This window comes from Notechis scutatus, chromosome 2, assembly GCF_049901735.1.
Source record: "Notechis scutatus isolate UNSWTSFEM ecotype Mainland chromosome 2, rNotScu1.2, whole genome shotgun sequence".
Lineage (NCBI taxonomy): Eukaryota > Metazoa > Chordata > Lepidosauria > Squamata > Elapidae > Notechis > Notechis scutatus.
The window spans coordinates 184,225,300-184,250,197 of NC_142010.1; positions in this window are offsets into that span (position 1 = coordinate 184,225,300).

Sequence of the window (24,898 nt, forward strand, 5' to 3'; positions counted from 1 at the left end):
TGTGAAATTAATGACTTATTTTCAAAGATCATCAGCTTCCCCTTGGCATCATGTGGAAGAGGCTTCAGACAACAGATGGGCAATTCAATCAAGCTTATATTTTTTTTTCCATTTCTCATTTTACTGACAGCAAGTTCAGATGGCTTCAATCTGATACAAACGTCAGGTCTCAACTGAAAGAAATCCACCACATATATGAATGCACTGTCGTACATTACTTCCAAACTCCACATTTCATGCATTGTTCCTCAGAAATATTATTTCTTGCTTGCTTTCTCTTTCTCTCTTTCTCTTTCTCTCTCTCTCTCTCTCTTTCTTACTGAATTGATTTTAAAAATATTTGGTTTTGCATTTTTGTAAGCCACTGAAAGTCTATGGATCGCAGTGGGAGCAGAAATGTGGTTAATAAAATAAATAAATAATGCAATTTGTATCAATTGGGTGACGATGTCATGGCACAAATGACAGATAATACTTCACTACGTTTATGGAATTCCATCACTTGCTCCTGCAAAGGAGACAAAAATGATAGCAGGATGACATAGAGAAAACATAACTGCCTATTTTTAGGCATTCGGTCTTACTTTTTAGTCTACTTTTACTTTTTTTAAAAAAAAAAAGTCTGTTGTGCTGTTCCTTGTGATCTCACAATGTCTTAGTATTTTAGTAAGCAAGCCTTTTATTGCTTTATCCATAAAGTAGTTTAATAATCCTGCTACTTGTTTCTAATATTTATGGTTTCTTTTTATTGGTAGTGTTTTTAAAATTGTTATTCAGTTACTGTATTTGCAAGTGTAATATTAAAGTGAACTATTTCTTTCACTTTTATCAATTTTTGGAAGCTGTTACGTTTTTTAATTTGAACCTTGCATTCTTTTATAATAATTATACAAAATGTCATCGTAGCAATAAGGATTGCAATTAGAATCACTTTTTGAGATGTTGGGAACGTTTAGGGTGGTGATGACAACAGGGAGTTCCAGAGACAAGTCACCCCCTTTCTTATTTTTTAAAACTACTCCTACCTACTCCTACCCCACAAATGATTACAATTGCAAGATTAAAATTTGGCCAGTTTTGTCACTTGGATTTGATGGCATAATCTTGTGAGTGCTGAGGAGCCCAAGGGGAGACCACAAGGGATCCATAGGCTGCTCACTCTTTGTCAAGGAATTGCACAGCAGGTGTGCAAATGAAATCAGAGATGCTGACACAAACACATAGTTTCATATTAAAATAAATATTTAACATTTCTATTTACAGCAGACAAGATAATCAGGGACACACTAACATCATGAGGTAAATCACAGCATACACAGAGCACCCAGGGGGAAAAAAGGTGGGAAAATAGGGAGTCTCCCTTTATACTCACAGCAACCAATCATAGCGTCGATTGCCTCATGCAGCAGCCAACACTCTCCAACCAATCAGATAAAACTGCATGTTCTGGCCCATTATATATTTCACTGTTCCAGCTACTAAATTGAAATACCCCTATATTGGTCATTGGTCAACTACTGTATATTAATATTGATGCAACCGGTTCTTCAACTAGTCAGGCTGCTCCTAGGACAAACAATGTGCAGAACCTATTTTCAATTGCAATATTGCGTTTGCTGCTGCAATCAGAGCGTGGTTTGCATGACCTGATGTGCAAGTACACCATCTCTAAGCCAAAGAATGAACTCTGAAGACTTTGACGATGAGCCCCAGAAGTAGGGATTCCTATCCCCTTGAAATGCATTAACCCATGGAAGAATCGTTTATTTACTTGCTTGCTTCCATAAGTTTAAAAGCACCTGGCTCTAAAAGGAACAATAAGAAAACAGGTGGCAGGCAGTTTCTTTGGGAGTTATTTTTTTCCCAGGTCAAGAGGTGAACCTTTTGGGAAATGCCTGCCATTAGACTCATATCTATGTTAGAGGAGGATTCACAGGGGAGACCAGAAACCACTGAGCAAAAAGTTGGTACATTTTACCTTTTACTGCCAAGAATTTTTTTTTTTTTTAAATAGAATCTCAAGGGATTCTTGCTTAAGATTTCTTGGCTAAAAAAAGCTCTGAAAGCTGTTAGGAATCCTGCTGTGGAGGATTTCAGAAACTGAAGCTATGTGCCATCATTTTTCTGCCTGCCCATATGAATATAATATATATATATATATAGAATATAATATATATAGGGGTGGTGATTCAAGGTGAAGACGTGAAAAGGTAGGTTTTTCTTCTTTTTTTAAGTTATACCTTCCTTGGTAGGACCCAGCAGTAATTTCCACTGAGATGAATCACATGAACCTCCATACCTTTGCAGCATTTAAATCTTATGCCCCTCCCCACAATCCTTTCTGTGAATATAAGAATTTGGATAGAAATGGGCCTGGCTCTTAGTATCTGGACTAAGAAAAGGGTCTTCTCTGTGAGGGCACTCGTCTTCCTTCCTTCCTTCCTTCCCTCCCTCCCTCCCTCCCTCCCTCCCTCCCACCTTCATTCCTTTGTTCCTTATTTCCTTCGTCCACTCTCCTTCCTTCCTTCCTTCCTTCCTTCCCTCCCTCCCTCCCTCCCTCCCACCTTCATTCCTTTGTTCCTTATTTCCTTTGTCCACTCTCCTTCCTTCCTTCCTTCCTTCCTTCCTTCCCTCCCTCCCTCCCTCCCTCCCTCTCTCTCTCTCTCTCCCTCCCTCTTCCCTTCCCTTCTCTCCTTTCCCCTCTCCTCTCCTCTCCTCTTCTTTCTTTTGCTTTCCCCATTCACAAAGGTTCGACCTTGCATAGCCTTAAAAGCAGCTTAATATACCTTGCAATAATTCTCCTGAGACAAAACTGTTTTTAAGCTCATTGTATTCTTCATTTGTTTTTATTATGTTGCAGCTAAACACTGTACTTTTATTGTTATTGCAATGTTTTCTGAAATATGGGTTTATTATTTTGAGTACTCCTCTAGACTTTTTTGAACTATCATCATCATTATCCTCATTTACAGATTGATGCTATAAATGCAGTAAAATAAATGATTTCTCCCTGCTCTGACTCTTCAAACGGCTATTTTCCTCCTTAATTTAAACAATATTTTTCTTGGTTGCTAAGTGTTGACAGAGCTTTTGCTTCCTGAAAACCTGCCCTCCTCTCTCCCATGGTTGTGGTAAGCATCATGTTAAACCCAGTACATGTTTTAGACAGAAAAGATAGTAGGGATACTGTGGGTGAGGTGGGGCAAGGGGTAGGATCAGCAAGGAAGTTGGGAAATTCCTTGAAAGAAAGAGAGGAACAGAGAAAAATGCTACTGTCCCTTCAAACAGGGCTGGCTTGAGGATTAAGGAGTATCTCCATGGATCTTCTGATGGACCTTCTCCCCTTCCAGGAGGCATGGCAGCTGACTTAGTAAGAGTAGTGGGTTTTATTTGTAGGGTGACAGCTAAATGTTGTTGCCATTGAATTTTCTTCTTAGGTAATGTCAATCCTACTGACACTTTTTCACTCGTTGGCATATCACAAAAAGGGAATTTCATTCTCTAAAGAATATTCAATGTAAACTTAAAGGTGATGATTTTTTTAAATATATAATTTGCATTAAAATGCTTTAGGGCAACTCCACACGTAACACATTCACTAAGCACAAAAGTATTTCCATGTAGAAAATGATGTTCTCTAGTTCTGTTACTGTGGCACTGATCATCCTTTTCTGCTTTACTTTATTAGGAATCAAGTCATCCTTCAGAGGTTTCATCCCCAGCTGCCTGGGAGCTGGTTTTGTGTGATGTGAATCCATGTGACACCGATGTGTGGGCAAACTCTAGGACCGTATGAGTGAAAGCAATCAACTGGATCATTGGACTGCCATTATCTCTGTGAGAAATGATGGAGGTTTAATTGGAAAGGGATCCCAAGTTAAAATGCACTTATTCTAGTATCATATAAATTTATCCCCATGAGAGATCTTCAATTTTTCAAATTTCATCGAAGATCAGCTTCAACATTCCTCCTCTGTTTTATCTATTAAGGAATTCAGATTTCATATGTGGCTGCATCCAAAGGTGACTGACTGATATGCATATAAATGGTGAGGTTTCTTAAAAGTTATTGTCAGTGCAAGAACTTGTTAATTATGGCTGTTGCTGAAAAGCATTCATCAGCAGATGGATTACCCTGCCCCTTCCTTCCCTACTCTCTGTCTTATTTTTAAACTACAGAATCTTTTGGAGCTAATTTTGATTGGGCAAAGAGAAAGAAAATAAAAGAACTTTCCTCTGGAAACAGTTCACCTGCCCAACACTAAATGTAGCCTCAAGGTTTTGTTACTTTTCAGATCACATCTCCTTTGCCATTTAAACTCTGATATTTTTTAGCCATTAAAATCATTGGCCTGGAAATAACGTATAGTAAAATCTTAGTGCTTTCCTTTTAATGTACTTAAACATCTTAAATAACAAGAAGGAAAACAACATTAGCCACTGCACAGCTCAAGCATCACAGGAAATAATAGCACAAGAAAATCACACAGTTTTCATTTTAATCACTCTTTAATGTATAAAAACGCACATACTGTGTTAAAAAAAAAAAACCAATTATGAAATAAAATATGCATACCCGGATTAAGGTATTTAGAAGCAGGAATGGATAAGAATTTACATATTTGGAGTTTTTATGATTTCCAAAACATTTGGCATAAGATATGCAAAGTAGGACAGGAATAACTTGATTTTGAAAAATGTAGGACAAATCAAACTAATAGAACTGTCCATATGAACAAAAACTTTTGAGTGCTTAAGATTTTAAATCTTGCTTTGAATCCTGAGAGAGAAAGAAGGAAAGGCAGAGATCAAGGAAGAAAGAGCCAGTTTGATATATTCAAAGACCAACCAAACACATACAGTACATTCACAAATGCACACACATTGCATGCTGAGAGTTACATAAAACACAAAACACAGTTCCAAAATGATGTCAGTAAAACTACTCGATGGCTGTCTTTCTGTAATAGCAATTGTATAAAATTTGGCCACTATATTCATCCAGTCTGCCTGTCTTGTATTTTGTTTGGTACGTGTAATGGACAGAAGTTGGTAAATCCAACACAATCTTGCAGTAGTAATCTGAATAAAAGGAACAATGAAAAGTACTATATCTTGTTTTGTGATTTTTTTTAAATTTTACATTTACAAACATGTTGAGCCATAATGATTTTGTGTCCCTCCCCAATAAGACTAAAAAGAAGTACCTTCCTAATATAATTGTGTTTATTTTATTCACAGCTATCAGTTGATAGTGTTAAAACTTGTGCAAAAGTCATCTGTTTTGAAGTAAATGGGCACAAATCCTTGCAAAATCCAGTAACCCATAGTTATTTAAAGTCCAATTTATTGACATTTTTGGATGATGATGATGATTAGTATTAGTATTATTTGCATTATTTGCATTATTGACATTTAACAATGGCAAAAAATGAGGAATAAATTCATGTAACAGTGTTTCTCCTTGATATATGCTCCAAGCAGGTTTTGAATTCTTGCATATACATTCAACCATGTTTCTTGGGGGGCAGAGCTGGCGTCGCGATGATACGGCATGCGATCTTGGAGGTCTGAGATTGCTGCCGATATCTTTGCTCCTGGACAGTCCAAACGGATCTAAACTGTCCCGAAGAGATGGTGAATATAAAGAGTGCATCCTGTTGATCCCAGGGACACCGCAAAGTCCCTGGTAGATACAGGAGAAGCTCTTTTTGCCAGCGGCAAAGAGGCAGCCATTAAAGCTGCTGAAGTTGGGACAGCTCCGAAAGGAAAGAGAACAGAAAGAGAGAGTGTGCCAGTTTGGTGAGAATTTTTTCTTTATTTTAAGATTTGAAAGGACACCCTAAGGAAAAGAAAGAATCTGTAAAAGTTTTGACAGAAGTGATTAAGCGGCGATTTTAAACAGGAAGTCAAAGTAATATTTTTTTATTTTTTTCTCATTGCTGGATTTTTTACACATGATTTTAGATTTTGAAACTGGACTGGTTTTTTTTCTTCTCCCACCTATTCTTTCTTTCCTTTTTGACTTTATAATATTTTAGGCTAGAGACTCCCTTCTAGTCATCTTTTTAAATATCTTTTTCCCTTTTTAATTAATTTTTATTATATCTTGTTTGGAAAAGGAGGGGGAAAGTGAAAGCAGAAGAAACTTTGTAACACTGCCAACTAGAGGCTTGGAAATATTCTATCTTTTTTTTCTTGACCAGACAAAGCTGAGAAAGAACTGAGACTTCTTTTCAAGGACATTGCCTGTTTGATAAGATAGAGGGAAGAGCATGGGAGAGTATTATTGCAGGTGCTCTTCTGGGTTTCTATCAATAGCTGGAGTCTGGTGTTGAAGTTTATAGAAAAAAAAGGTGATAAGACTCTGGAGAAGAGAGTTATAAATTTTAACAAAAGCCTTGGATAACCAAACAAGGTGCAGTGTGCTCTTTTTATTTTTTTTTAAGCTGGGCTATTTCTTACTTTAACAAACCCCCTCCTTACTAGCTTACTTTTTGTAATAGCTATTTGGATCTTTGGTCTTTTGGAATTTGTTTTTGTCTTTCTTTTTGTTTTTGAAATCTAATTTTTATGTTTGCATTTTATTTTAAAGGAAAAGCTTTAGTATTAATGATTTCCTTCCTTTTTCTTTTTTTCTTAAGGGAGTAGTCTCTTTTCTTTTTTCTCTCTCCCTCTCTTGTATTTTTTTTTTCTATTTACCTTCCATATTGTGTTTTTTTTTTTGTGGCTTTCTCTTTTTTGTTATGCATCCTTTTATACCTGAGACTTTTTAATTGGATTAAGGTGTTGAAGAACCTGAAGAACTTTTCTTTTCTCTTCTTTAGTTTTTTATTTTTCTGCCTGTTCCAGGATTTAACAATTTTTTCTTTTTTTGTGTGTTTATGGTCTTTTCTTCCATTTTTGAGTTTTTATTGCTACCTAACCAATCAATTGGATTAAGGTATACAAGAACCTGAATAATTTTTTTATTTTTATTTTATTATTATTATTGTTATTATTTGGCTTCTTTTTCCCACTATTTTTACTTGGAATTACAATTGGTTATTTCACAAGTGGATTAAGGTCTAGAAGAACCTGAAGATTTTGAATTGTCTGAAATGAGTAGGAAACTAACAGCCCCTGGTTCCTCAACTTCTACTTCTTCCTCTTCACCATCTGGAGGACAACGCTTAATACAGATGATGTTACAGCAAGAAAAAGAACAGGAAAAAGTGACGCTGCAGATGATTATGCAAGGAATTCAAAATATACAAATAAGAACAGAGGATATTGAAAAGAGAACAAAGAACATTGAACAAAGAACAGGAAAAACTGATGAAAAGGTGGAGAACATTCAACAAATGATGATGAAATATGATGAGAGATTCCAAAAAATTGAAGAAGAAGATAAACAAAGAGATAAGAAGATTGGAGCTATTGATAGCAGATTAGCTGTGGTTGAACAAGATAAAAGTGGGATATTGAGATGAGAGATGGACAAATCAGAATTTTACCTCAGATTCTAAAACATAGAGGAAGAAAAGGGACAAAACCTAGCTGAGATAATGATAGAAATTTTGGCTGAAGCTCTGGAAATAACTAAAGAGAAGATGATGGATGTAATAGATGAGGTTTATTGAGTCTTCACAAGATATGCAATGAGAAATAGCTTACCAAGAGAAGTTCACATCAGATTTACAAAGAAAGCCATTAAAACACAAATATTGCAAGTGGCAAGAGAGAAAATATTGAAATATAAAGACAAGGAGATTGTGGTCTTGAAACAAGTACCCAGAAGAGTGAGAGAGATGAGAAGAGAATACTGATTTCTGACTAAAATTCTACTTAAAAAAAAGGTGAATTATAGATGGCTGATTCCAGAAGGTTTAATGTTCACATGGCAAGAACAGAGACATAGAATTGACTCAATTGAGAAAACTAAATTATTTTATACAGAATATTTTGGAGGGAAAGAGGAAGAGGCAGAAAAAGAAATGTCACTAATTGAATTCCAAGAGGACTCCCAAATAGCGGCTGAAAAGGAAGAAGGTGCAGTAGGTGGAAAGATGGAAGTCAAAGAACAATGTGAACCAAGATCTACGAGAACTGCTAAACCTAACTACAAAATATAACCATAGAAGAGAAAAAACTGATTACAATTAACATAAATGGACTTAACTCAGCTGTTAAAAGAAGGAAAACTTTCCATAAATTAGAGAAATTAAAATTTGATATAATCTACCTACAAGAAGTACATATTAAAAAGCAACATGAACAATTGCTGATACAGCCAAAATTAGGGAAAATATTTACCTCTTTGGCACAGTGCAAGAAAAGAGGAGTGGTTTTATACATTAAAGATATTATCCCAGCGAAATTGATCTATACCGATGATGATGGAAGATTACTAATGGTGGAAATAATGGACACTAATATGAAAACACTCCTGATTGCAATCTATGCCCCAAATGACAATCAAGAAGAATTTTATAGAAAATTACATATGAAAATAATTGAACTGGACTATGCTAATATAGTTATGATGGGAGACTTTAATGGAATTGTAGATAATAAATTGGACTATACAGCACAGAAAACAACAAAGCAAAAATGATAGATGAAATAAATTTAAAAGATACAAGGAGAGAAAGAAATGCTAAGACTAAACAATACACCTTCTATTCAAACAGACATTTATCATGGTCCAGAATAGATATGATATGGATGTCAACAGAATTGTTAGCTAATATTCAAGAAATAAATATTGAAACGAGTACTTGGGCAGATCATAATCCAATGACAATTAAATGGAAAGAACAAAGAAGAAGATCTAGATGGACATTAAATAATACTATATTAAAGGAAGAAGACTTCATACAGTGGATGGAGAAAGAACTGGCTTTCTTCTTTAGAGAAAAACAAAAAAGATACATCAATGCAGAACATATGGGATACAATGAAGGCACATGCCAGAGGCTTGATAATAGACTATACAAGGAAAAGAAATACAATGAAAAGACTAGCCTCTAAGGCATTAGAGGATGAGTATAAAGGACTTGAAAAAGAGCTACAGAAAATGCCACAGAAAAAGGACATTAAGTTAAAAATGGATATAATTAAACATAAAATGGGACTAATGGAAAAAGAAGAACTAGCACAGAAAATTAGAGGTGCGAAACAGAACTATTTTGAAGATGCAAATAAACCAGGTAGATGATTAGCATACAAATTGAGAAAGGAGAAAGAATCAAGGAAAATATTGCAATTAATAGATGACCAAGGCCAAGTTTGCTATGGTAGTAAAGGGAAGAAGGAAATTATATGAGACTATTATGGGAAACTATACACACAAGAGAATATTGATGAGGAAAGAGTTAAACAGTACTTACAGAATGCTAATCTACCCCAGATACCTACAGAGATTGAAACAATGTTAGAAAACAATATAACGATGATGGAGTTAACTGAAGCACTTAAGAAGCAAAACAATGGAAAGGCACCAGGTTCAGATGGACTTCCGGCAGAATTTTATAAAACACTAAAATAATCGTTGAACCTTCCATTGCTAGAAGTTATGAATGGAGTTATGTTAAAGAAGAAGATACCCAAATCATGGTCAGAAGCTTATATTATTGTACTTGTCCCAAAAGAGGAGGCTGATCCATTACAAATCAAGAACTATAGATCTATTTCCTTACTAAACGCAGATTATAAAATTTTTGCTTCAATATTGGCAGAAAGACTTAAAAAATACTTAAACAATTTTATCCACCCTGATCAAAATGGATTTCTGCCAAAGAGACAAATTAAAGACAATATGAGAGTAATCTTGGACACTTTGGAATACTACGAGGCACACCCTGAAAAGCAAATGGCTTTGATATTTTTAGATGCAAAGAAGGCATTTGACAATGTGAATTGGCGATTCATGTTATTACAGCTGGAACAGATGGGTTTTGGTAAAAAAATTATTCAAGCAATAGAAGCTATATATCATAACCAAACAGCAAAGGTAATGATAGAGGGAGAACTGACAGACTCTATTGATATAAGAAAAGGAACAAGACAAGGGTGCCCACTATCACCTTTGTCGTTTGTGTTAACCTTGGAAGTGTTAAACAGAAATATTAGAGAAGAAAAGGATATAAAAGGGATGAAAATTAAAATTAAAAAGGAAGAATTCAAGTTGCAAGCATTCGCAGATGATCTGGTCTTCATTTTAGAAGACCCACTAGAAACAGCATCAAAATTGATAGAAAAGATAGTGGTATATGGAAAAGTGGCTGGTTTGGAAATAAATAAAGATAAAACAAAGAACTTGACAAAGAATATGCTATCAAGATAAAAGGAAGAACTGGCAGATGTACTGAAAATTCAGGTCACGAATAAGATCAAGTACTTGGGGATACATTTGACAGCAAGATGTAGTACACTAAAAGAGAATAATTATATCAAACTTAAGCAGCAGATAGTGCTAGATCTGGCAAAATGGGAAAATTCATAGCGGTCATTAATAGGTAGAATATCAACAATCAAAATGAATATACTACCCAGAATTTTATATTTGTTCCAAACAATTCCAGTTAGGCTTGGAAAAGATTATTTTGAAGATTTAAATAAAATTGTGTTGAAATATATATGGCAAGGTAAGAAAGCGAGAATAAAGTTAAAACCATGTTTCTTGCACTAAATGAAGAATGAATTTTCTCTTTCCCCTTCTCTCTCTGACATCTCTTCATCTTTAGCATGAAAACAGGAAAATGATTTTTTTATTTGGTGCTCATAAAAATGTTCCAAAATGTGAAAAAAGTCTCCATAAATGTTTTCCTGGAAAGAATTTGACTTTTAAAATAACGAAGTTGCATGAGATTCACTGGGGTTATTACTTTCAACAAAACAAGTACCTTTATCCTTACCTATCTTGTAAGGGGTCAATGAACCTGAACCAGAATTAAAGGTTTCAAAATTTCATTTTCCATTTCATTTTTTGAAAAGTGCCCTCACCCAACAAAGCTCAGTCTGCTTTTTTTTTTTAAGTCACTCTTGACTAGGCTGTACAGGTAGTCCTTGACTTACAACAGCTCATTTGGTGACCGTTCAAAGTTACAACAGCACTGAAAAATGTGACATGACCACTTTTTCCACACTTGTCACCTTTGCAGCATTTCCATGGTCATGTGATCAAAATTCAGATGCTTTTCAACTGACTCAAATTTATGACAGCTGCAGTATCTCTGGGTCACATGATCACCTTTTGTAACCTTGAGACCAGCAAAGTCAATGGGGAAGCCAGATTCACTTAACAACTGTCTTACTAATTCAACAACTGCAGTGATTCACTTAACAACTATGGCAAGAAAGGTCATAAAATGGGGGGGAAACTGACTTAATAACTATTTTGCTTGGCAGTCCCAAAGATTCTTTTTTCAGGAGGCAACTGGACTTTCTGGATTTTTTTTTCTTGGTTATGTAGATCAAGCATATATATATATTTTACAGGTGAAGGAGATTCCAAGAAAGTTATCAAGAATTAGGTCGGGTAAGCATGCATATAGCAGGAGATTAATATAAGCTCTGTTTTTTTTCCTAACGATTGCATAAATCTATTGTGTAGTTTAGATTTTTAGTGATGTTAGTTTATTACCAGAGTAAATCTCAGATTTCCTATGGGACCAAACGATTACAGATGCACTGGAAGTGTTTTAGAAATATATTGTTTTAGAATAATTCTCTATATGTTAGGTTAACTACTTTCCATCCAGCTCAAAGTAATTAGGGATCTATGTATATAAATATATAAATGTTCTTTTTAAGGAAGAAAGGAAAAATAGTTGTTGTGGGAAGATACACCCAACTTAGTAAAGTCAAGCCAAAATGAGATCACTTTCCTCTGATGCTGACATTCTGACTGGAATTCAGAATCCAACCTATTCAGTTTTGCTTCTTTTTTCATGCACAAGAATGAAATCACCATGAAACACTCATTTCATGCTTGTATCCATAGGAGTTAGCTTCTTGGCTTTGTCTTCCTCTCTGCGGTCATTTTCCCACTAGCAAGTCATAGCATCTTTTACACTCAAACAACCATAGTTATTCCAAAATTACAGTAATATGGACACACTTGACATCACTTCTTCAGATGATGGCTGGGTGATGCTACGAAAACACTATAAGGCATGAGTACAGAAATGGCCTTGATTCTGAAACTGTTTCTTTGGTTGATATGAGTGAATGTTTTTGGATCATAATCTACATCATCCAAAAGGCTAAACTAATCCAGCCTAGAAACCCTTTGTGTACCCAATTCACTACAGTAAGTCTCATTATTTTAGGTTGTATTTGGATGAGTGGTTCAAGATAATATTGCTTGCTGTTGTTAATGATCCTTAGGGAATTAGTGGGACTATGCCATTAGTCCACTCAGTGATTGTCATTTTAAATTTTCCTTTATGCATTCTTTGGCTAGTACTTTTACTTGAAAATCAAGTCTCATCTATTTCAAAGTGGCTTGCTTCCATCTGGATGCACTAAGACTTAGAATGTGATCTTTTCTTTTTATTGAGTAATGAATTGTGATTGATGTAACGATTGTCATTATCCTTCAGACTAGTTAATCCTTCCAGAAATTTCACAGCTGAAACATAATCTTGCTTAAAAATTACCAATACGTACATAAAACTTGAATTAATCTCTCAGTTGATAAAAAAAAGAAAGAAACAGCATAGCTTTCCAACAGTAAGCAGTTTAATATCTGTGATCCTGTTGCTGTTTTTTGGGTTCTCTGACCAACCCCCCCTCCTTCAAAGTTGTGAGTGATTTTGCAAATCTCATGTGTGAATTTCTAATTCATAAGAGTGTGATCTCCCAAAAAGCCAGCTGTAGAACTTATAGTTTGTATATCACAAATAAAAGTAGTGTACATTTGAAAATTGGCTTAAAAATTTCAGTACTATCATCGCAGAAGTAGTAATGAAATTCATGGGCTGATATAATTGATGGTTAATAATAATCCAGAACTCTTGTACAGAATTCTTGGAAAAAGTTAATGTCCTGTGGAAACCAGAAATCACTTCCTCAACAGCTTATGAACTTTCTGTATCTTATGATCTTCTTTTAGATTCCCTCAAAAATTCCTACCACAGAATTCCAGAATTGTCTTAGTTTATTATTTTTCTTATATCCTCCAAGGAATTTTAAGTGGCCCACCTGTTTTGCCAATGCAATCTTTGGCTGCATTAACAGAGGGATAGAATCAAGATCACTTGAAGTGTTAATACTGCTTTATAAAAGCCTTAGTAAGACCACACTTATAACATTGCATCCAGTTTTGATCACCATATTATAAAAGATGTAGAGACTCTGGAAAGAGTGCAGAGAAGAGCAAGAAAGATGATTAGTGGACTAGAGGTTAAAACATCTGAAGAATGATGGCAGGAATTGGGTTTGTCTAGTCTAGTAAAAAGGGGGTGACATGATAGCAGTGTTCCAATATTTGAGGGGTTGTCACAACTATTTTCCAAAGCACCAGAAGCCAAGACAAGAAACAATTGATGGAAACTAATCAAGAAGAGAGGTAACCTAGGACTAAGGGGAAATTTCCTAATAGTGAGGACAATTAACCAGTGGAATGGCTTGCCTTCAGTCTCTTCTTAAAAGAGACTGAACAGCCATTGTCTGGAATGGTATAGAGCAGGGGTCTCCAACCTTGGGCAAAATTAAGACATGTGGACTTCAATTTCCAGAGTTCCTCAGCCAGCTTTGCTGACTGAGGAACTCTGGGAGTTAAAGTCCACAAGTCTTAAAGTTGCTCAAGGTTGGAGACCCCTGGTATAGAGTCTCCTGCTTGAGCAGTGGGTTGGACTAGAACATCTCCAAGGCCCCCTCCGAGGCCCCCTATTCTTCTGTTATCCCATTTGTGTTCAACGAATAACCCAGTGCTGAAAAACTGCCTGGCTTTATGAAGTCCTACTCTCAGCTGGGCATGGTATAGATATTTCCATCCCACGATAAAAGAAGGCAACTCTGCCCAAGCATAAAACAGAAGCAGGACTTTTCTATTCAACATTCTTTCATGAGTGAATTTCACCTATCTGACCATGGACCTTTATAAGCCCAAATATCACCAGTACACAATTATATTGACATGCTGTCTTTCAGCATTCAATAGAAGTAGCTTACTAATTTGAAATGGCATATATCTGAAAGAATGTGCTTTTGGATCAATGGGAGTTACTTGCAAATAAACATCCTTGTGATTGTAGCCAATGTGCATAATAAGCACTAGATGGTATTGTGGTCCTTCTGTTCCATGTGGTTCTTCTAGAGCTGTATTTAATTATTTTGCAAGTGTTTTTTTTAAAGCATAGAGGACTTTAATATTTAAATTTTAATATTTAAATATTTAAATTTTGGTATCTAGCAGATGCTTTACTTTTTTGTAAAGGGCCAAAACTTAAATATACGAGGGAACTAGCATACAAGGGAACCAAGCAGTTTCTAAGCTAAAAATGTGTAGGGCCTTCACACACAGCAATAGGTCAGATATTCAGTTTCATGAGTTCCACTTTGAAAGAGAAGTATCTGAGCTTGCAAAACAAAAAACAAAAAAACCACCAGCTTTTTCTAATGCTATATCATGTAGAGGTAGACATATAGCTCCAGATTTTGCTGGCAATTTCCAGCTTTTATCATTGGCCAGATGGGCCTGTGGGAATTGTAGTTAAAAAAATTACTTACTTACTTCTTACTTACTTACTTACTTAAAAACAATTCCAATTTATCTAGTTTTATGAAGTGGAAAGGATGGGTGATCTCTAACTCTTCTGAGAAGGAAAACTGGGACACATTTTAAGTAAGCAGAGAATTTGTTCAGGAAACTCTTAAGAGAAGCTGGGTTTTTAAAAAGACATGCAGGTAGTCCTTGACTTACAACAGTTCATTTAACAGTTCATTCATCAAAGTTACAATGGCACTGAAAAAAGTGACTTATGACCGTTTTTTAACACTTACGACCATTGCAGCATCTCCATGGTCATATGATCAAAATCCAGATGCTTGACAGCTGTTTCATATTTATGACAGTTGCAGTGTCCCGCAGTCATGGGATCAGCTTTAGTTGACCTTCTGACAAGCAAAGTCAAACCCAGATTCACTGAATAACCATGTTACTAAATTAACAAATGCAATGATTCACTCAACAACTGTGGTCAGAAGAGTTATAAAATGGGGCAAACTCATGTAACAAGTGTTTCGCTGACCAACATAAATTTTGAGCTGACTTATGGTTGTAAGTCGAGGACTATCTATATATAAAAGATGGAAGGAGGGCAAGGAAGAGAGCAGTAAAATATTCCCAACCATTAGAAAACCTAATCCATCAGGAAAATATCGAAATGAAAATTAACATTAGCTTTAAGGAATGCTAATTATATATATATTAAAAAAACTCGGGCCACAATGATCAACAAGATGATGAAAGAATAACAAAGGTCATTCTTTTCTTTTTCTTTTTAGGTATGGTGAGATTTTCTTAGATAATGGAATCTTATAGCAGTGGAAAACAAATGATGACATAAAGGAGAAAAATGGCAAAGCCTAGCCTTTAGTTTACCAACATGAAAAAAATGGTGATTGAAACGTTCTTCTAAGAATTTTAGGTACAGTTTAGTAATGCTTGTCTTGGCATCTTGTCCCTGAATTTTATCTAGATACAAGCTGGTACCTGAACAATAATTTTTATAGTATATAAAGTACTGTAAATTTGTTAGTGAAAAAATATAAAAACAACAACTTAAAAAGCAATAAGAAAACAAAATGTGTATTCTTAAAATTAAAGTGTTCTTTTTGACCGTACACCACAAAACGATGAGAATTGCATAGCTAATTGAGAAAACAGTGTTTGGAAAATGTTTGGGTATGCCAAAAATAACAATCATGTACAGATAATATAACTTTTTTTTTCTGGGTTTATCGTATTACTTATTTGTTTCCTGCACTGGTTCCAGCAAAACTGCCATACTGTGCTGTATTGCAGAGGTACAATTTTCTACCATTATGTAATTACTGACATTGCTTTTATATTTTTAAAAAATGCTTTTATATACTGACATTGCTTTTATATAGTTAAAAAGCGTGATACCTACAAATAACAACAATGGCAATGGTAGTAATGGCTCCTGGCTGCCCCAACATTGCCAACATCTCCAAATGGCTGTCTATATCTGATGTGAACTGGATTGCGCTATCTAACTCTCTCTCCCTCTCTCTCCCTCCCTCCCTCCGTCTCTACCTCTCTCTTTTTCTCTCTCTCTCTCTTTTTCTCCATCTCTCTCTCCTTCTTTCTCCATCTCTTTCTCTCCCTCTCTCTCTCCCCCTCTCTTTCTCCCCCTTTCTCTCTCTCCTTCTCCATCTCTCTCTCTTTCTCCATCTCTCTCTTTCTCCCTCTCTCCCTCTCTCCCCCCTCTCTCACTCTGTGTGTGTGTGTGTGTGTGTGTGTGTGTGTGAGAGAGAGAGAGAGAGAGAGAGAGAGAGAGAGAGGACAATATGTTTAGAAATACATGTGTCGTGGCCCCATTGGAGCCTGGTTCAGAGAAGGAGGAGTTGGAACTGGAATCATCTGATGGCACCTCTCCCTTGGCATGTTTGGAGAGGTCAGGACAATGCTGTCCTGGGTCTCTCAGGCATTGAGGGAAGTGGTTGACCAGGAGCAGAGCTACCCGCCTGCACAGACATAGGGGAGGGACAGCTGCTGACAGGCAGTAGTGCTGATAGGCAGCAGATCTCCTCTGATGAGGAACAGCTGCCTCCTTGACTCGATCTAAGGGCAAGGAGATTGGAGCATAGACAAGCCCAGAGAAGGGCTTCAAGGCTACTTGGGAGGAGATCGTCCCACCCCTCCTCCCAAAGAACACCAGGAGTAGAGTAACTTAAGTAAAAGTGTGGGGCGTTAGACTTTGCCAGGAATAATTGTTTGCTTTGGCTTACACTCCCCCACCTTTGACTCATGCCTGTTGCTGTTTGCCTTGCTTCGCTTGGAAGATTGGTCTTCACCTTTTGTCTTGGATCTTGACCTTGTCCTGTTGACTGCTTTTACCGGTTGTTGGAGGCCATTTGCTGGACCATTTCTTGGGAGAAATAAAGGTCTCTCTAGATGCCTGCCTTCCCTTGACCACCTGGGTCATAACCAGTGGTGGGATTCATTTTTTTTTTACTACCAGTTATGTGGGCATGGCTTGGTGGGTGTGGCAGGGGAAGGATACTGCAAAATCTCCAGTCAGAGGTGGTATTTGCCAGTTCTCCAAACTATTCAAGATTTTCGCTACCGGTTTTCGAGAACTGGTCAGAACCTGCTGAATACCACCTCTGGTCATAACAACATGCTTTGAAAGAGCAACAAGAGTTTTGGAATGTATTAAAATATGAATTTTATGTGGATTAGCATTTTCAGAGAGAGGAATGGAACAGCCATATGGGTGAACATATGCTAAAGTAGCATAGAAGAGAAATAAACTTTTTACTTATCTTAATGACTGGTTGCTATTTTAGTGAGAACATCTTCTATTGTTCTACTGTTTTGCAGAAGTTGCATGGGCTCCCATTTAATTTCTGCACCAGGAAAAATGCTTACCTGGCTTTATTTATATATATACCCAAGTGTAGGGTATTCTAATGATTCCAGGATATTCAGACAAGGATTTCGAACAACCTGGATCATAAAATTTGGACTTGTTTGGATAGTTGAATTAATGGTTTTTTTTTTTGTCTTTTGATGGGGGAAAAAGCTGAAAGGTATTTTGGATATTTGCTTTCCATTGAACCAAGCTTGTGGGCAGCTCCTCTTCTCTTTGATAGGAATTCCTGTTCTACTCAATTTGCCAATTCTTGGGCTCAATGCCTTAACTTTTTACATTCCTAATTATACCTTGTTTGGTCCCCAGAGCATTTGCTGCTCTGGCACGACAGGGTCAATTTTTTTCTGTTAGGTTAGCTTATAGGTAAGCTTGGCGACCCTGACCTTGCTGGCCAAAGTAGGTGCAGAATGTTCCCTTTGTGAGGAAGCGTTCAGTGATTATTACTTACTTCCCTTTCTTGTCTCAACACTTCTTGTTACAAGCATCGATGGGAAAATTATTCATGCTGTAATCATGCGCGCGCACGCACACACACACACAAACACACATATATATGTATGGTATTCAGCTTTGTTCGTTTATTTTCCCACGTCATTATAGTTGTGCTTTCCCGAACAAAGCTGAATACCATACATATAGATACACGCGAAAACTTAAGAAAACATAACTATATATACACATGTGTGGATCTTTGGTTATTCAGGTTTTCTCCTGCGTAAAATTGGAAGTATCTAGGCGACGTTTCGATGAAGTCTCATTCATCATCTTCAGGCTTGTGTCTTGGCTTTGTGCTTCTCGGAGTAATGTGAGCTTGCAGCTGCTTCTTCCTTTTAACTGCTAGTGGGGGTGTGATTTGATTGGGTGGGGGCTTGGCTGTGTTCTGATTGAGTGGGGATGTGTTCTGATTGGTTGGGGGTTGGCTGTGTTCTGATTGGTTGGGGGTGTGTTCTGTTCAGGTGGGGGCTTGGTTGTGCTCAGGTTAGTCTTAGTTGCTGGGGATTTGAGCTGGTGAGCTGTGATCCTGTTGTTTGGCTTCGCGTTCGTGGTCAAACAACAGGATCACAGCTCACCAGCTCAAATCCCCCAGCAACTAAGACTAACCTGAGCACAACCAAGCCCCCACCTGAACAGAACACACCCCAGCCAATCAGAACACAGCCAACCCCCAACCAATCAGAACACAGCCAACCCCCAACCAATCAGAACACACCCCCACCCAATCAGAACACAGCCAACCCCCACCCAATCAAGTCACACCCCACTAGCAGTTAAAAGGAAGTAAGCAGCTGCAAGCTCACATTACTCCGAGAAGCACAAAGCTGAAGACACAACCCTGAAGATGATGAATGAGACTTCATCGAAACGTCACCTAGATACTTCCAATTTTACATGGGAGAAAACCCGAATAACCAAAGATCCACATACAAATATCCGTGAAAACCTCAGAATGGTGGCTCAATGGCTAAGACGCTGAGTTTGTCGATCGGAAAGTATCCTGCAGTTCGGCTGTTCGAATCCCTAGCATTGCATAACGGAGTGAGCTCCCGTTACTTGTCCCAGCTTCTGCCAACCTAGCAGTTCAAAAGCATGTAAAAATGCAAGTAGAAAAATACGGACCACTTTGGTGGGAAGGTAACAGTGTTCCGTGCACCTTCGGCATTTAGTCATGCCGGCCACATGACCATGAAGACATCTTCGGACAGCACTGGCTCTTAGGCTTTGTAATGGAGTTGAGCACTGCACCCTAGAGCCAGAAATGACCAGCACCTCTGTGCGAGGGGAACCTTTACCTTTACCTTTAATCATATACTATTGCTTATCTGTTTTAGAAAATCTTGCTGCATTGAATAAAGTTTAGATCAGGAGAGTCAAACTTGCAGCCTGTGGGCTGGATGCTTTATGTGCTGGCCCCGCCCCCACCCAGTTTAGCAAAGAGTGGAAAAGTCCTGATATGTCATGTGACTATGCATTTGACACTCCTGGTTTAGATGGTGAAATACTGCGTCCTTTGTTGAATGACGAGAAACTTTGTTAACTGCCCCGATAGTTTTCCATAGAGCCACAGAGTTATTGATTAGCAAGTCCAGGACACCACTTAAAGGCTTGGAGACAGCATTATACATTTATCTCCCCACTTCCTATAAGACTTCATCGAATTCAAAATCTATAAGCAAGGAAGGTGACCTCAGTCCATCTTGATATCAAATATATCTGGAATTAGAAGCTCGGCATACAGCCCGAAATTCTTACATAACAATAGAACTTCCTTATATGGAATTCTCTAATCACATCTTGCACAACATAATTATATTTTCTCTGCAGAATTTCATGGTAGTCACAAAAATGTCATTGATCAAGGTAGGTCATAATACTGGTTCCTATCATGGCTATTGAACTCTGGAAGAGAACTGTAATTTCTTGCGTTTGTGTCCTTCTCCCCCCATGTCTTAATGAAAGAAAAACAGAACATCCCTGAAATACCTATTTTATTGAATAATTATTTTCAGCCAGCCATCAGTAAGGAAAGCAGGAAATCCAGTAAGTTGAAACTTAACTATTCTAAGGTGAATGAAACTAAGTCATTGGAGGAACATTGTCACCATTTCATTGGTGAATGAAACTAAGTCACTAAGGAACATTGTCAGCTAAAAAATAAAATGTTTGCCATAGCAACAAAAAGGCATCTGTATTCTCCTGTTATTATTTTTTTTTCTTTTCTTTCCCAGAATACTGTTTTATCTAGCTGTAAGATGGATTCTTCAGGATGCTTATTCTTTATCTTACTCAAATGGCTGTCTCTACAAATCAAGTATGATTTGAAGTATAGCAGTGGAGAAAGAACAGGGCAATGTTCCTCAAACTTTTTCAGCAAAGTGGAGCTCAAAGTGTCTCTCTCTATATATATATTTACAACCTCATAATCATCTCACAAAAATGAGAAAGTGTTTTCCTTCTTTTTTTCTTTCAATTTGGGGGCTGGGGCTCAAGGCAGTCAACTCAGTTGAGAAATGGTAGAAGATTATGTTTGGCAATACTTGAGGAAGGCTCATTTTTCTCCTTTCTCCTCTTAGAAAACTTCCTTGAAGACTATTGGCCTGTGATGTAAGGAAAACCAAACCAAATCTGCACAAATAAGAAGCAGGAATGACTTAGTAGGGCAGAGGTACTCAGCGATAAAGTTGTACAAAATCACTTCTTCAGACAATACCTCTGTGGAAGGATGCTAGGTTGTCAAATTGAAGATGTCCAACAGAATTCCTGAAAGGGTGGTATTCAATTTTTTTTTACTACCGGTTCTGTGGGCGTGGCTTGGTGGGTGGGTGTGACTTGGTGGGTATGGTGTGGCTTGGTGGGTATGACTTGGTGGGCGTGGCACGGGAAGGATACTGTAAAATCCCCATTTCCACCCCACTCCAGGGCAAGGATACTATAAAATCCCCATTCCCTCCCTACCCCACTAACCTGCTTTCTAGCTCTGTTCTCCTGTGCAGGGCAACAAAAGAAAACCCAGCCAATCAGCTGGGACTTTGATCAGCTGGGACTCAGGCGTAGCAAATAATGGGGGCGGGTATTTACCGGTTCTCCGAACTGCTCATACTTTCTACCGGTTCTCCAGAACCTGTCAGAATTGGCTGAATACCACCTCTGGTGGGGAGGGTTTCACTAAAGGTGCATAATCCTGAAAACCAACTGGTCTGTGATTTGATGAGTCACAGACACAGTGATGTCCACAGGGGAAGTAACAATAAATTTTTTTAAAAAATCAAGATTTTGATTGGGGCCTCAACAGTGGAAGTCCTGATCCTTTTTTTAAATTGCACAATGTGCATGACTAACATAAAAATGTATTTTTAAATTTTTTTGCAGACACAACCACTATCTAGCTTCATCCCACCTCCTAGCAGGTGTCCCATTACATTCTGGGTCATCTATTCCAGATGAAATCTGGAGCATAGGACGGCACTTCTCATTAAGGTGTTGGAGTTGTGACAGCAAGTCTCATTGACAGATGCTGGGGCAGGCTGGCATTATCACCCAAGCCATGGTTTTTCATAAGGATGTTGCCTTGACAAAGCCATCAGGAAATATGAGAGACAAATTACACAAATAAGTATTTAAATAGTGGTTTGATACTGTCTTTCTGGACATATGGAGGAATGGATAGATGGTTGTCATATATGAATCTTGTTAGGCTCTTCATCAGTAATTTCTTTTCAAGTTCTTTTCATTCAAGTATTGATCAATAGATTCTTCTGGTGTTTCTTCCTGTTTGTACAATTTCATAAAAAACTCCTTAGCAATTTTTTTCTTTTCTTGGGTCTGCGTACATAATTTCCCTTCCTGATCTTGGAGAGCTACGATCGTTCTCTTTTCTTGTTCTTTTTTAATTTTATGGGCTAACCACCTCCCCGGGGTTATTTGCATTTTTAAAATAATTTTGTTTTGCTAATTTAATTTTTCAGGCCAGATCTTCCTATACATTTAGATTTATCTTATGTTTTACCAGATCTATTTCTTTCTTAATATTTGAATTGTTCGGGTCCTTTTGTCTACTTGTTTCCAAATCTTTCAGTTTCTCCCTCCATACATTTTGTTGCTGTCTTTTTTCTTTATTCTTTTTAATATTGTAAGCAATAGTTAGACCTCTCACATAGGCTTCGGTCATATCCCAAAGATTCTGTAGGGAGGTATGTTCTCTTTTGTTTATTTCAAAAAATACGTGCAATTCTTTCTTTATCATTTCAATATATTCTTTATCTCTTAGCATGGTATTGTTAAATGTCCATCTTCCAATTTTTCTCTTTCCTTTCCATTTAATTTGAATGGGATTGTAGTCAGTCCATAGGTTTGGCAAAATCTCGATCCTTTCAATATTCTCCATTAACCCAGGGTCCATCCGTATCTGATCTATTCTGGACCAAGAATATGTTGATTTGTCTGTTTTAAATGTATCTCAAATAAATGTTTTTTCTAGAATAAAATAAAATAAATCTTGTTAGGACATCCGCAATGGCATTTGGCCAACCCAAATCTTTTAACTTTACCATTCCTTGAGAATCCTGATCAAATGTAAAACTGTAGGGACAAAAAAAAGGGGGACAGGATTTGAGTGACTCCTTTACAGCTTCCCCCTTTAGTCTTCATTGAAATCTTATCAAGTTCTCATGGAATTCTAGGTTTCTGTGGTTCGAAAAGCTACGGCCTTAACAACACCATAAATGCAAAAAGGAAAAACATATTGAATATTGAAATTATTTTATCTTTTATAAGGGAAAATTCAGGGAGGATTACAGCAGGCTGAGTTAGTTCACACATGTATATTTCTTGCATTTTGATTGGAACATTGACAGATTGTGATTTACAGGCAAGAACAATCAGAAATCCAATCTCATTGAACAACATATGTCAACTTTGGCAACTTTCAGTTGTATGGACTCCAATTCCCAGAATTTCCCAATCAGCAAGGGAATTTTGGGAGCTGGAGTCCACATAAAAGAAAGTGGCTAAGTTTGAGAAACCCTTCCTTAAATAGTTCTTGCTACCAGCTCACACCTCATCAAAAGACAATGCTTTTCACTGGAATCATTTCAAATATTCAGCTACCAGTCCTCAAGCAATGTATATTTACATGGAAATGAGCTCATTACATAGGCTATATTGTGGGTGTCGTTATTTTCAGAAATGCGTGCAAAAAATGTAATTTTTTAATCTCAGCTGGGTTTTTAAAAATCACAGTTACATGAAAAGTAGAAAAGAATACTTTCTGCATAATTTAGTTAATAGCTGTGATTCTTCCCTTGCATATATTAGACTTTTAATTCAGACTTGAGAGAAACCTGTTTTGAATGACAGATTGGAGATATAACTAAAAATATCTTTCAGTGTTGTTTCTGCATTCAGTGTGTCTCTGCAGAGCCAGTAAATGGAAGGAAAGAAGAATAAGTTCAAAGTATAATGTTATGTCTGGATGAGTGTCATTTTGCGTGTGTGTGTGTGTGTGTGTGTGTGTGTGTGTAGTATCACATTATACATGTGTGTGCTTGCATAGTACCACATTATGAATGCTGTAGTTATGGCAATGACCCTACTTTGTGCCCCCAAATACATAAATATTCCCATTCTGGTAAAATGCAATTTGCTCAAAACATTTAATAAGCATTTGTTTAATGTTGCATTTCAACAACGTGCTTCAAAAAGATGTTTTAAAAATGTGAACCCAAATGTTCCATTTGCTTTCCTACCGCAGAGACAGAAAAGGATATGTTTTTCAGGGTTGCCTGGCATCCTGCATTGAGAAAGAGGTGATGTCAAAATGGAAGAATCTTCCTGAGCTAAAAGGTTTACTTGAGCATGTGTCTTATTATAATCAAGATTTGTTCTTTTGCATTTCCTCAGCTGAGGGATTGAGGCAGTTTAAGCTTGAAGCAGAGGTGGTATTCAGCAGGTTCTAACCAGTTCTGCAGAACCGGTAGCGGAAATTTTGAGGAGTTCGGAGAAGCGGCAAATACCACCTCTGACTGGCCCCACCCCCATCTATTCTCTGCCTCCATGAGTCTCAGCTGATCGGCTGGGTCTTCTTTGGTTGCCCTGCACAGGAGAACGGAACTGGAAAGCAGGTTAGTGGGGTGGGGAGGAATGGGATTTTGCAATATCCTTCCCCCAAGAGTGGGGAGGGACTGGAGATTTTGCAGTATCCTTCCCCTGGAGTGGAGTGGATGTTCATTTTGTTTTTCAGCTGAAAAAAAGTTTAAAAAAAAAACAAAAGCCAAAAACATCCTCTCATTTCTCATCAGTTTGTTGCTGAAATTCAGCAATACTGAATCCATTGATAAGCCTACTAAACACAGAAAAGTATCCTTCAGTTATACAAGTAGGTCTCATTTAGTGACCACAACTGGGACCTACCAGTTGGTCTCTAAGTGAAAGCACCACTGTGCTTGCCATTTCAGCTTTCCTTTGCAAAGGTCATAAATGCAAGGTAGGCTGTAAAGTTACTTTTCATCACTGTCCTAACTGTGGTTGCTGTTGAGACAGTTGCTACATAAAGAGTTAAAAAGGAGAAAGAAGAAACTAGAAGAAAAAAAAGAAATTAATTCTCTCTAATTACTATTTTTACAGATTACAGATTAACACAATTGGAAGGTATCTTGTAGGTCATCTAGTCCAACACCCCCATCCAAGCAGAAGACCCCCACACTATTTCTGACAATTGGCAGTCTCTTCTTGAAAGCTTCCTGTGATGAAGCTCCCACATCTACTGAAGGCAAGCTGTTCCATTGCTCTCA